The 12697-nt window shown below is 51.8% G+C and overlaps 1 long non-coding RNA gene across 1 annotated transcript; it reads left to right on the plus strand.

Annotated features, from left to right (window-relative positions):
• Positions 1–2301: 2301 nt before the first annotated feature.
• Positions 2302–8217, plus strand: LOC133236775 (uncharacterized). The gene is made up of 3 exons (XR_009733035.1): positions 2302–2578; positions 3156–3439; positions 4058–8217. It is a non-coding gene; the product is annotated as an uncharacterized LOC133236775 (long non-coding RNA).
• The last annotated feature ends 4480 nt before the right edge of the window (positions 8218–12697 follow it).

The following is a 12697-nucleotide window of genomic DNA, read 5'->3' on the forward strand; positions in this document are numbered from 1 at the left end:
TTTAAGTTAATCTGTTTCTTTTATGTTTTTAAAAATATTGCTGCTAGAAGATTTAAAAGTACAGTTATAGCTGATTATTTTTATTGGACAGTGCTGGCCTAGATGATTCCAGTTGTTTTTAAACTTTATTTTGTATTGGGATATACCAGAGTCGGACATGACTGAGCACGCAAGCATTGCACGCACAGCCGATTATCAATGCTGTGATAGTTTCAGGTAAACAATGAGGGGACTCAGCCATACATGTACATGTATCCATTTCCTCCCAGACTCCCTCCCAGACAGACTGCCACAAAATATTGAACAGAGTTCCCTGTGCTGTTCTGTAGGTCAAAGGCCATATGTAGTATGAGCAAAAGATAAACTTACAGTAAAATGGGGACACGTGAAGACAACTTCATCAGCATAAACAAAACAGTTTACACAAGTAGAAAATCCCGGTGACCTAAGAGCCTGCTGTAGACGCGGCCCGAGGCAGCACGGCAGGCCCCGATGACCGAGCAAGCGGACTGGCCCGGCTCTCTGTCTCACAAAGGCTCCTGCACATGGCGAGATCTGTAATCTCATAACTCTCATTCTGGCCGCCAGGCGCGAACGCCGTTCCCCTGCCCTCTCCCTGGAGGCAGGCAAGCTGAGAGTTCCAGTCTCATTCCATGCAATATTTACATAAGAAAGGAGCAGACTGACTCTGAGTTACCTTCCAGCTTAAGCATTCTAAAACTCCTGTCTTAAAGCTTGTAGCTTTCACTCGCAATCACCTGTCAGCCTCACAGCCGGTTCTCCTTTCATTTCCATCTTAAAGATGAGGAAACCATGGCACAGAGAGGTCAGGGGAGCCGAGAGGAGGCCACACAGCGTGTAAATAGTAGGAAAATTCAAACCTGTGTCTGAGTCCAGGATCTAAATTCTTGGCTATTATGCTGAATACTGGCTATGATGGTTCATCTGATCTGTCAACTTGACTGGGTCACAAGTCGCCCCGGTATCTGGTTAAATGTTATTCTCAGTGTTTCTGTGAAGGTGTCTCCAGAAGAGGCTGGCATTTGAATCCATAAACTGAGTGGAGAAGGTAGTCCTCCCAGCGTGGGTGGGCCTTATGCAAAACTTTGGAGGCCTGAAGAGAAAAACGGGGTGGGAGGAGGAGGAAGGGGCGTTCTCCCCCTCTCTGCCGACTGTTGAGCTGGGACGCGTACCGTCTCCTGTGCTGGGACTTGGAACGGGACTCACAGCACTTGTATCTCCCATTCTTAGGCCTTTGAGTTTATAGCGCTTCTCCGTCTCCATCATCAGATGAGCTATTTTTTTTCATAATAAATCACTCTATAGATGATAGAACAAAAGAAGGAAGGAAAGAGAAAGAAAGGAAGGAAGAAAAGAAAGAGGGAAGGAGGGAGGGAGATAGAGAAAGAGGTATAGAGAAAATAGATACAGGTGTAGATTGTATAAAGATACAGACATAGATATAGATGTTGAAGCCGAAACTCTAATACTCTGGTCACCTCATGCGAAGAGTCGACTCATTGGAAAAGACCCTGATGCTGAGAAAGATCGAGGGCAGGAGGAGAAGGGGACGACAGAGGATGAGATGGCTGGATGGCATCACCGACTCAATGGACATGAGTTTGAGTGAACTCCGGGAGTTGGTGATGGACAGGGAGGCCTGGCGTGCTGCAGTCCATGGGGTCTCAAGGAGTTGGACAGGACTTAGCGACTGAGAACCAGCAACAACATAGACATTGACAAATAGATCTGTAGACCCTATTGGTTCTGCTTCCCCAGAGACTCCTACTCCGCTGCCTCTCCAGCAAAAACCATCCCTGGCGGTCCTGTCCTCTTTGCCACGCCCCTAGGATGAGGGTGAGGGGACTGGAAGTCTGAGTGACGGTGTCTTCATCCACGTACCCCATCAACATCGTTGCTATTATTGTCGTATTAGCTGCTATTATATCAAACATCAGTTTAACATAAGTTCACTATTAAAATGAGATGGCCTTACAGAATTTCCCTTCCCAATTTTCAATACAAATAAGGAAAAAAAATTTAAACTGGCAAAAAAAATAGGATTTCCCAACAGCCACCAAGGAGGAAAGAATATAACCCGAAAAAAGTGCATTTAAAAACCGGAAACGAAGGGCAGGGGAAGATTCCAGGACAGAGTCCAGGGCACGGCCAGTCTTCGAGGCCCAGAAGCCACAGGGAGGGTCCCCCCAGCTGAGATGGGGGCTGTCTCTCTCCCTGACTGAGTGGGTGGAATCAGTTATGAGAATGGGTAACAGACTGAGGCGGTGGGCGAGGGCCCGAGGGGAAGGCCCTGAATCCCGGAGCGTTTCCTGCGGGAGGTGGGTGCACCTGCTGTGAGGCGGAGCAGGTCCTGGTTGATGAAACAAACTCCAGATTGCGCAACTGTAAACCCTGATCAGGCCAAGTCCTTCCCTCCGCCAGGGCCGTACTCTAAGGCACCAGCAAAACAGACTCTCAGCTGCTTGCAGAGAAAACAGCCCGGTCTCAAGGACGGAAGGAGCCATGTCAAGTTACCTCTCATTCAGAGCAGAGTGTTTGGAAGGAGCTCCTTAAGCAGGTGTCAGATGAAAAGAAAGGAGTGAGCAGCCAAGCAAGCATCCAGCACAGTGGGGGTGGGGGGAGGGCGCGTGGGAGGAGGGTGGGAAGGAAGCTGGGAAGCGGGATGGACTAGGGAGGGGGGAGGGGGAAGAGAGGGGGAGGGTAAGGGCCGGGGAGTGGGGAGGAGGGCCAGACCGCACCAAGAGTCCGAAGCTGAGTGGAAGTAACCGCTGAGAAAGGGAGCATGTGTGACCAAAGGCACAGGTAGTGAAGAGTGAGTCTGTTTAAAGATAAAGCGCAGGCCACACATCGTCAGGGACCACTGTCACCAAGCAGACTGTGATTAACATAAAGCTGGACAGTGCATGACCGCACGGGTCGGCCGGGGCTGCTGTAACAAAGCACCCCAAACGGGGGGCGGCAGAGAGGTCTCCTCTCCCAGATCTGGAAGCTGAAGCCCACAGCCAGGGTGATGGCAGGGTGGGCTCCTTCCGGGAGCTCGCAGGGGGAACTGCTCCAGGCCCTCTCCCAGCTTTCAGGGTGTTCCAAGGCTTTAACCGTCCCACTGAGCCTCAGTCTCTGTGTGTCTGTGTCAGAGTGTCCATCTCCCTGTAAGGACAGCGATCCCTGTCACCAGTATGGCCTCTTTCTAACCTGATCACACCTGCGAAGACCCTGTCTCAGAGGGCCCATAGTCACAGGGCCCACGGTAGGAACACACCTTGGGGGAAACTCCATTCAAGCAGCAGTAGAACCACAACAAGGTGAAGAGGAAGCAGGGAGGAAATGGAAGCGGCACGAGGACCCCGATATCCTCGTCTTCACTCGGAAGAGACAGCTGATCTGTTCTCAAGTGGAGACGGGCAGTATCGACGTGGGGGTGAGTGTACGCTTATGTGCGTGTGTAAAATCCCAGCCCACTCGCTTCTCTGTAGGGCTTCCCAGGTGGTAAAGAATCCGTCTGCCAGTGCAGGAGACGCGTGTTCAGTGCCCGGGTGGGGAAGATGCCCTGGAGGAGGGCATGGCAGCCCACTCCAGTGTTCTTGCCTGGAGAATCCCATGCACAGAGGAGCCTGGTGGGCTACAGTCCATGGGGTCGCACAGAGTCAGACGCGACTGAGTGACTAAATAACAATAACTCATTTTTCTATAGTCTCTTACACTAAGAAGAATAATCACTTTTGTGGTAAAGAGACACTTGTCTCAAGAGTATAAAGTATAAAAATAGAGACACTTTATTTTTATCTTTCTATAAAATAAGTCAATGTTCAATGTAAAGATTCCTATTCTTTTAAAGACCCTGGTGACTACTTACAAGGTTGTTCCTTAAGCAATTCTGATACTAACTTCCTCCCTGACAACCACCAGCACCATCAGAAGTGTATGAATAAACCAGAGACCTGGTTATATTGAAAGTCCTGGCAGATAGCAGCATGCCCACTACATAGCTGCTGTTTAATGTTGGCTAAATTGGATTATTTTGTTTCTAATTGCACAGGGTTGTACCAGATAACATACAACCAAGCTGGAGCTGATAAGCCCTCTGGAATCCTGCACCACAGGAGGTGCACGGTGTCCAGTTTTCAAGGACTACATCTTTTGTTTCTCTTTCACACCCAGCAGCCTGACTCTGGGAGGTTATTTCCAGACAAAGCTGAGGGGGAGAGGGCACAGCAGCCTGCAGTTGGGCTGACCGTGTAAAGAATGGGAAGATGAGTCCCTTCTTTTTCTCTGGAGTGTATTTTACGCCCTTTGATCTAAAGTCACATTCTCCGGCTACACAAAGATCCCATCCTTGGACCGCAGAATCTGCCGGTGGAAAGCCTGGGGCAAAGCCGCCAGCTCTTGGGGCCCAGCCCCGTTCCTGCACACGTGTTTTTACACTTGGGGCCCAGTCCTGTTCCTGCACACGCGTCGTTGCTCTGACAGACGCAGCTGCTCAGCAGTGAGCGGACGCTGGTGCAGACAGATGCCACGGGGCGTGCGGGACGTCCACACTCCATCACCCACAGAGAGTCTGACGTCCTCCGCCCCCCGGCATGGCCCCCTCCAACCTGTTGGGAGGCCGCACAGAGGACTCAGGTTTAGCCCAGACCTGGCCTCTGCCTTCACTAACAGGCCCTTGGGGAGGCAGCAGGGGCTGCATCCATCCAGCCGGAGTGGCTCCCTCCCTCCCTCCCTCCCTCCGTGTGGTCAGCATTCCGCTCAGTCCAGACCCGGGGTCTCGCAGGGGCCCCCACCGTCCAGTCCTGTCCTGACCCATCGTGGAGCCGGTCAAGGGCAGAAGCCACCCACTGGGACGTCCGGCTCTGGGACCTTGGGCCCTGGCTGCGCAGCTGGGCTGCTCTTTAATCTGGGATGCCAAGAGCTGGGGATAATGACCTCGTGGAACTCGGGTCTAGTCCTGGCACCAGCAGGAACCCAGATGGGCCCCATTCCCAACTGCTGGTGGTCTCTGTCACACACACACACACACACAGAGCACAGATGCACGCACACACTCCAGTTGCCTTCGGAGCACAGCACCGAGCAGTCAGCAACGCTGGACCCCACTCACCGGGACTCCGGCCCAGACGGGCCCCCGCCCCACCTCGGGCCCACCCCCTGTGCACACGGCCTGCCCCACCTCCCCCGCAAGCTCCCTGCTGTTCTTTCCGGTTCCCACCTCAGCGCCTCGGGGACCGACTGAGGAACAGCATCCGTTTCCCGAGCCCCGTTTCCTTCTGTCCCTGACCTGAGCCTTCCTCTGCGCCCACAGGATGTATTTCTGTGTCCTTCCCAGAGCAGCGCTGTCTGTGTACAAACTCCCCAGAACCCCTGCCGAGGACTCCAGCTCCCTGGAGCCCTGGGCCGCGCTCTGTAAGGCCAGGAGTTATCCAGTCCGCAAGGCTGCTGCTGTTTCTCCCAGTTTTACTGTGGCCAGAGGCTGGTGGCCGGCTGGCACCTCACGAGCCCCACCCAAGCAGCACCCACTGTTGCGAGGATGCCGTGGGGAGGAGCCTGAGGACCACGTTCCAGGAGCCACGCCAGCATCGAGCTGCAAGAACAGTACCAAGAATTCCCACATAGTCTTTACCCAGTTCTCCGTTGTTAACAATGACCACATTTACTTTACAACTCCTCCCGACAGTTATATGCATACTTCTATTTTTTGTGTGTGTGAACAATTTTAGAGTCAGTAGCAGGATGTTCTTTTCCCCTAAATGTTCCATCGTGCGTTTTGCAAGAACAGGAGTGTTTCCTGACACACCGACAGTACGATGATCAGGTCAGGCAATTTGACCTTGAAGCAATACGGTGATCTAACCCACCGTGCGGACTCCACCCTCAGTGGTCCCCTTTCCCGGACCCACACAGGGCAGCACGGTGCCGTGGGTTAAAGGTCCTCGTCGTCTCTCTTCATCTGGAGAAGGTGGCCGTCCCTTCTTTGTCCGTAAGGACACTGAGCATACTCAGTGCTGTTGACGGAGAGTTGACGACCCTGGCATTGGTGAAGAGGACAGGCCCCTCTCTTGGGGATGCTCTCAGTTTGACTTTGCAGACACGCCCTCTCACGGGATGAGATGTGGGATTTGCATTTTGGCGGGAGCAGCGCCTGAGAGATGTGGTCTCTGTGTATCCCCTAGGCTGTCGGTCCGACCCATCACTGCCAGCAAAGGCTTTCCTCACCTGGCCCGGTAGCGTCTGCCAGGTGTCTTTCTTTGCTTGTTCTCAGTGACAAAACCCAGGAACAAACTTGTTTCTTTAAAAATCTTTTTTTTTTTTTGGCCACACCGCATGGCTTGTGGGTTCTTGGTTCCCTGACCAGGCAGGGAACCCGTGCCCTTGGCGGTGAAAACACAGAGCCCCAGCCCCTAGACTGCCAGGGAAGCCCCAGATCGCTACGTGCTAAAGATGTGAGTCGTCTATGAATAAGTGCATAGGTTTAATATAATCTCCCCAAATGACCTACAGAGTTTCCTTCCTTCACAAACAGACAAGCAGATTCACTCAAAATAAACAAGTAAGCACAGTCCAGCAAGACTCTAAAGCAGGAGAGACAAACACAGAGGCATCTGTCTCCCTGGTCTTAAAACCTTCCCAAGGCCTCGGTGATTAATACAGAATATGAATAGGCACACGGCCCACTGGAACAGCAGAGAAAGTCCAGAAATAGCCCCGCGTGCCCACGGGACATTAATATATGACAAATGGGGGCAAAAGGGGATCTTGTGGTAAACAGCGTAGGGAACAGTGGCTAGTTGTTGGGGGAAGGGAAGCAGTGACCACCCAGAGTCCATCCAGAGAGACCCCATGGCAAAGCTGTCAATGGGAAAATAAGCCCCTGCAAGTGCTGCCAGAGGGTCTGGAAGTGGGCCTGATCTATGCCCCCCGCGTCCACCACACAGAGTTCAGGCCCCTCGCTGCCTCATTCTGGGCCCTGGGCTGCTGCCCACAGGGACACCACCCGAGGCAGGCTTCTCCCAGCATGGAGCTATGGCCAGACAGGGGGGCGCGAGGAACGTGAGGGTGGGGTGCTCGCTCCTGGTCCCGCCAGACGGGGGCCCCTCTCGGGCAGCCTGGTCTACATGGCTCCCGCCCTCCAGGCTGCATGACTCCTCCCTCCCTGGGGACCCAGGGTGACGGCCTCTCTGCTGCTGCGGGGCCCCCGTTCTCGCCCTGCCCCTGGGCCCCCCAAAACTTGCCCAGGCCCTGTCATTAGTCCCTTTGTATGTAACCCCCACTTGTGTCACCAGACTTTGTGTGTCCCCTGTAATTCCTGTTGGGACTCTGAATAGAATAACCTTGGAATTGACGGACATATGGAACTATGTCTCAAAACACAGAGATGAATAACTGCAAGCATAGGGACTCCAGGGTGGTCCAGTGGTTAAGGCTTCGCCTTCTAACGCTGAAGGTGCCCGTTCAATCCCCAGTCGGGGAGCTAAGACCCCATGATCCTCTCAGCCAAAGAGCCAAGAAACAGAAGCAATATTGTAACAGATTCAATAGGGACTTTGAAAATGGCCCACAGTTTTAAAAAACTGCAAATGTGAGCAACAGCCACTTCCATACAGAAAAGCAAACCAAAGCGCAACACAGAAGGGAAAGCACAGAGGGCAAAACCTGGGGAAAAGAATGGCACCTCACGACACAGAGAAGTGTTTTTCTCCAAAATACACAAAGAGCTCTTGGAGATGAAAGCAAGAAAGACCACAAGACCAACAGAAAAGCAGGCCGAGGTCACAGGCAGGTCACAGAACAAGAAATACACATGGTTCAAAACACGTGCAAGCCCGACAGTCAGAGACCCCTGCGGTAGGAGTGCAGCAGGGTCCAGGCGCTCATCGGCCAGCTGGGAGGACGGCGGGCATCTGACTGAGCTCTCTGGCGTTGCGGGGCCGGGGTGCCCAGGCTGTTGTCCTTTCTCAGTGGATGTGCCCGCCTGCCTGTGAGGGGCACGGCCAGCAAGACGTCCAACGGCCTTTCCCCGACTCCGTGATCTGCTCCCAGGGCTACCCCTGATGCGGGGGCACTGACCTCTGACCAGGTGGCTCCCCGCAGGATCGTCTGTGATTCCAAAACACGTGCAAACCAGCAAGTGGCTGAACCCAAGGGCCGGGCTAGGCCACCCGATGACTTACCAGGGCCTGTCTCTGCAAGGGGGAAGAGGACGCTCCCTTGGAGCTAAAAGCCAAATATTCCCTGGGCACTGGCTAGGGGAAAACAGAGTAAGTGCAAAAAGCATGGTGCATTTGGTGTGCCAACTCTGGGGTAAGAAGGTAGGAAATAACATGCATGTCTTTGGTCTTGAGTTTGCACAGAGAAGGGAGACCGAAGGCATGAGGAGGTTGGGGTGGACGCGGGTGCAGGGTAGGGGCCAGGCCGGGCAGGAAGGAGGTGTCTCAGCACCGACCTCCCCTACTGCTTCAGTCCATGAATGGGGTGCTTATGCCCAAGGACGGAGAATAAAGGTGACGAGGATGAAGGCGAGACAGAGAAATCGACCACGCTGCAGAGTTTGAGAGCACGGTGACTTCTCCGTGAGGGTGGCAGGGCCGCAGCCTCCGAAGCCAGCGGTGAAGAGCACGGGACTCAGGATAAGAGGGACCTCGGCTTGGATCTTGGCATTTCTGCCTTCCTGCTGGACGCTGACCTGACCTCCCTGAGCTCAGTGTGCATGGCTGGGCAACGGGTCTCTCAGCCCTGATGTCACAGAGTCCTGAGGATGCATTATGTCATCGACGTCCTTGCAAAGTGCTGGCTCATAGGAAATACAAGACATTATTGTTTCTATAGCTTTTAGCAGATGTGTCAAGAGGTTAGAATTTAATTGCCCGTGTAAACTCTTCTTACCAAAAATTCTCCCTCGAAAATGAAATTATTGTCTTCCAAATATACACTGAGACTTCTATTTTGAGAAGCGTGGCTGAGGGCTCTTTCCTCACTGTGGCTCCAACATTTAACAAGTGCACCCAGCGTGGAAACATATACATGACCACGTGTAAAACAGACAGCTGGCGGGAAGTTGCATATGACACTGGGAGCTCAGATAGTGTGGGCTGCCCTGGTGGCTCAGCTGGCAAAGAATCCACCTACAATGCAGGAGACCCCGGGTTGATTCCTGGGCTGGGAAAATCCACTGGAGAAGGGATAGGCTACCCACTCCAGTATTCTTGGGCTTCCCTTGTGGCTCAGCTGGTAAAAGAATCCGCCTGCAATGTGGGAGACCTGGGTTCGAACCCTGGGTTGGGAAGATCCCCTGGAGAAGGGAAAGGCTACCCACTCCAGTATTCTGGCCTGGAGAATTCCATGGACTATAGAATCCATGGGGTCGCAAAGCTTCAGACACAGCTGAGCGACTTTCACTTCACTTTCACGGTTGATTCACATTGTTGCATGGCAGGAATCAACCCAACGTTGTAAAGGAATTATCCTCGAATTGAAAATAAAATAATTATTAAAAAAAACAAAAAACCACAAGCATGTCCTGGAGGCAGGAGGAGGTATACGGTGCCAGGCTCCCCTCCCCGCTCCCGCCCCCCAGGGTCCCCTCTTCACTTCATCCTCTCCTGTTTCTCCTGTCCTTTCCTCCCTCACGACTGCCTCCCTTCCCCCAGGCCTCTGCGGCCACAGATGACCGGCTCACGAGGCCTTCTGGTTGCCTAAGAGGTAGATGTGATTATCTCCGTTTGGCTAATGAGAACTTTTAAGTAACTTCCCTAAGGCTTCCCCAGTGGCTCAGATGGTAAGGAATCCGCCTGCAATGAGGGAGGACCTAGGTTTGATCTCTGGGTCAGGAAGATCCCCTGGAGAAGGGAATGACAACCCGCTCCAGTGTTCTTGCCTGGAGAATCCCATGGACGGAGGAGCCTGGCGGGCTGCAGTCTATGGGGTCACAGAGTCGGACGCGACTGAGGACTAACACTGAGACCCTGTAACTCTGACTTGAAGCCGCTGAGGAGTCGTGCCTGACCACAGGGCTTACCGCCTTCTTCCGGAGGCTCGAGGGCCTCCCTGGGGACTTACCCGCCGGCAGAGAGGAAAAAAGGAACAGATGGCCGGCCAGGTCTTCCCAGGAGAACTCTGTGCGCCTCCAGCAAATCAAGACTCGGGACTGTCTGCTTTTTATTTTCTCTTTCTCTTCCTTAGGGAGAAGGTGAGTCCCCCGGGTAGACATGAATAAAAATCCAAGCTCCCTGAGGCCAGAGAACAGCATTTGAAGATCCTCTGGTTCCTTGGTGGAACCCAGTAAAGGTGAGTGATGTGTAGAATGCATCCTGAAGGGACCGTGAGGGACTTCCTTCTCCCCGCGCGGTTCCAAGGTTGTATTTCAACCGCCCCGGGCACATGCCCACAGCCTCAGAGGCAGAAGGTACCCTGCTGGCCCCTTTGCTTTTGAAAAACAGGTTTCTTTCTCTCTCTCTTTTAAAAATACTCCAAGTATAGTTGATTTAGTGTTGTGCCAGTCTGTGCTGTACAGCAAAGACTCAGTCACACACACGTGCGTTCTGTTTTTATATTCTTTTCCATTACGGTTCATCACAGGGTGTTGAGTTTCAATGTAACACACTCGGACCTAGAGGTGTGTCCATTCTATGCGTAGCAGTCGGCTTCTGTCAACCCCAAACTCCCTGTCTCTCTCTCCATCTGCACCCCCTCCCCCAGCATCTAGAGTCTGTTCTCTATGCCGATGGGTCTGTTTCAAAGACAGATTTCTTTTGAGGGTGACCTTGGCTTCCTTCATAGAAATCGAGGGGTAAGAAAATCAACTGGGTCCTGTAGGTTTTCCCTTCAGACTGGGCATCCTTCTAGCGGACCCCAGCTCATCTGCCCATTTCTTTCCCAGTTCGATGGTGTGAAGATGAATGAAGCGTTCCTGTTTCTGCAGTGATGCTAGTCCTCAGTGAAGAGAACTGTTCACGGCTGGAACAGAAATCTGCAGAGCAGAGGTAAATATTTCCCTGACAGAGACAGTCTTCAGTGGGATTCTCTTTCTGCAATGATGTTTTCTAGTTTAATGTCCTGGTTTTGCAACATAGTGATTAATACATTAAACCAATTAAGCTCTGAGTAACTGCTCACACTTGTTTGCATATGTTTTTGAGAAGCAAACACACAGAATTAGTCTGTAATTTATTTGTCTGAAATCTGAGTCACTAAGTTCCCTCAGGGTATCTTTGATCTTGTTCTATCTCCATTGAGTACTTTTTTTTCTCTTCCAAACATGTGGTTTCTTGAGACATTGAAAACAAATTCATGGTTACCAAAGGGGAAAGAGGGGAGGGATAAATTAGAAGTTAGGGATTACCAGATATACACTGCTGCTGCTGCTGCTATGTCGCTTCAGTCGTGTCTGACTCTTGGCGACCCCGTGGACTGCAGCCCACCAGGCTCCTCCATCCATGGGATTTTCCAGGCAAGAGTACTGGAGTGGGGTGCCATTGCCTCCTAGATAAACACTACTATGTATAAAATAAACAACGGTCCTACCGTGTGGTACAGGGAACTACATTCAATATCTCGTAATAATCTATCAAGGAGAAGAATCTGTGTGTGTGAGTCACTTAGTCGTGTCCGACTCTTTGCAAGCCACCAGGCTCCTCTGTCCATGGAATTGTCCAGGCAAGAAAACTGGAGTGGTTGCCATTTCCTTCTCCAGGGGTTCTTCCGAACCCAGGGATTGAACCTGGGTGTCCTGCATTGCAGGCAGATCCTTCACTCTCTGAGCCACCAGGGAAGCCCATATATACATACATATTTGCATATGTATGTGTGTATAACGGAATCACTTGTTGTATACCTGAAACACTGTAAATTAAATATATTTCAATAAAAAATAAATACATAAATAGTTAAAAGATTTAAAAAAAACCAACCATGTGATTTGTTTAGAATCAGGCTCCCCAGCCCAGAACCCAGCCTGTTCTATGTTCTCTGTTTAAGAATTTGATCACATTACTTCAGAAATACTCAAACCATGCGCTCTGTGCCTCTCCGGCTCTGAATCCGTGTGCCACAGTGGATACTGCTTCCGTGGCTGTTTATCGCAGAAATTGGAAACAACCACCCTCCCTAGATACTGTCAATATTGGAGGGTTAGAGCAAGAAGAGAAGCATCGTTGGTGTCTCAGATGGTAAAGAATCTGCCTGCAATGCAGGAGACCCAGGTTCAATTCCTGGGTCAGTAAGATCCCCTGGAGAAGGAAATGGCAACCCACCCCAGTATTCTTGCCTGGAGAATCCCATGGACAGAGGAGCCTGGAGGGCTACCGTCCAGGGGGTCGCAGAGAGTCAGACACGAGGGAGTGACTATTATCTGTCTATCTAGAGCAAGGCGACAGTAGAGACTGTTCCCACACACCTTTCACATTTCTTAAGCACTGCATGATATTTTACCAACAACTCAAAAGAAATTTTCCTCCTAAACATTTTACATAGCTTTTAGCCTTGAGCTGAAAGATTTTCAGAGACCTATACAAATATTAGAACCCAGGTACAAGACTACAATTTTTTCAGGCCAATGACCCTTCTAGAATATTCGCGAAGCTCTGCGGTATGTGGTCAAGAAGACCACAGAGCCCAAGCTGCAAGCCGGCCAAGTCGACCCCGGGACAGGGGCGGCTGACCTCCCTGGGCCTCGGCTTCCGCAGGCGCG

The sequence above is a fragment of the Bos javanicus genome, chromosome 23 (genome assembly GCF_032452875.1).
Source record: "Bos javanicus breed banteng chromosome 23, ARS-OSU_banteng_1.0, whole genome shotgun sequence".
NCBI lineage: Eukaryota > Metazoa > Chordata > Mammalia > Artiodactyla > Bovidae > Bos > Bos javanicus.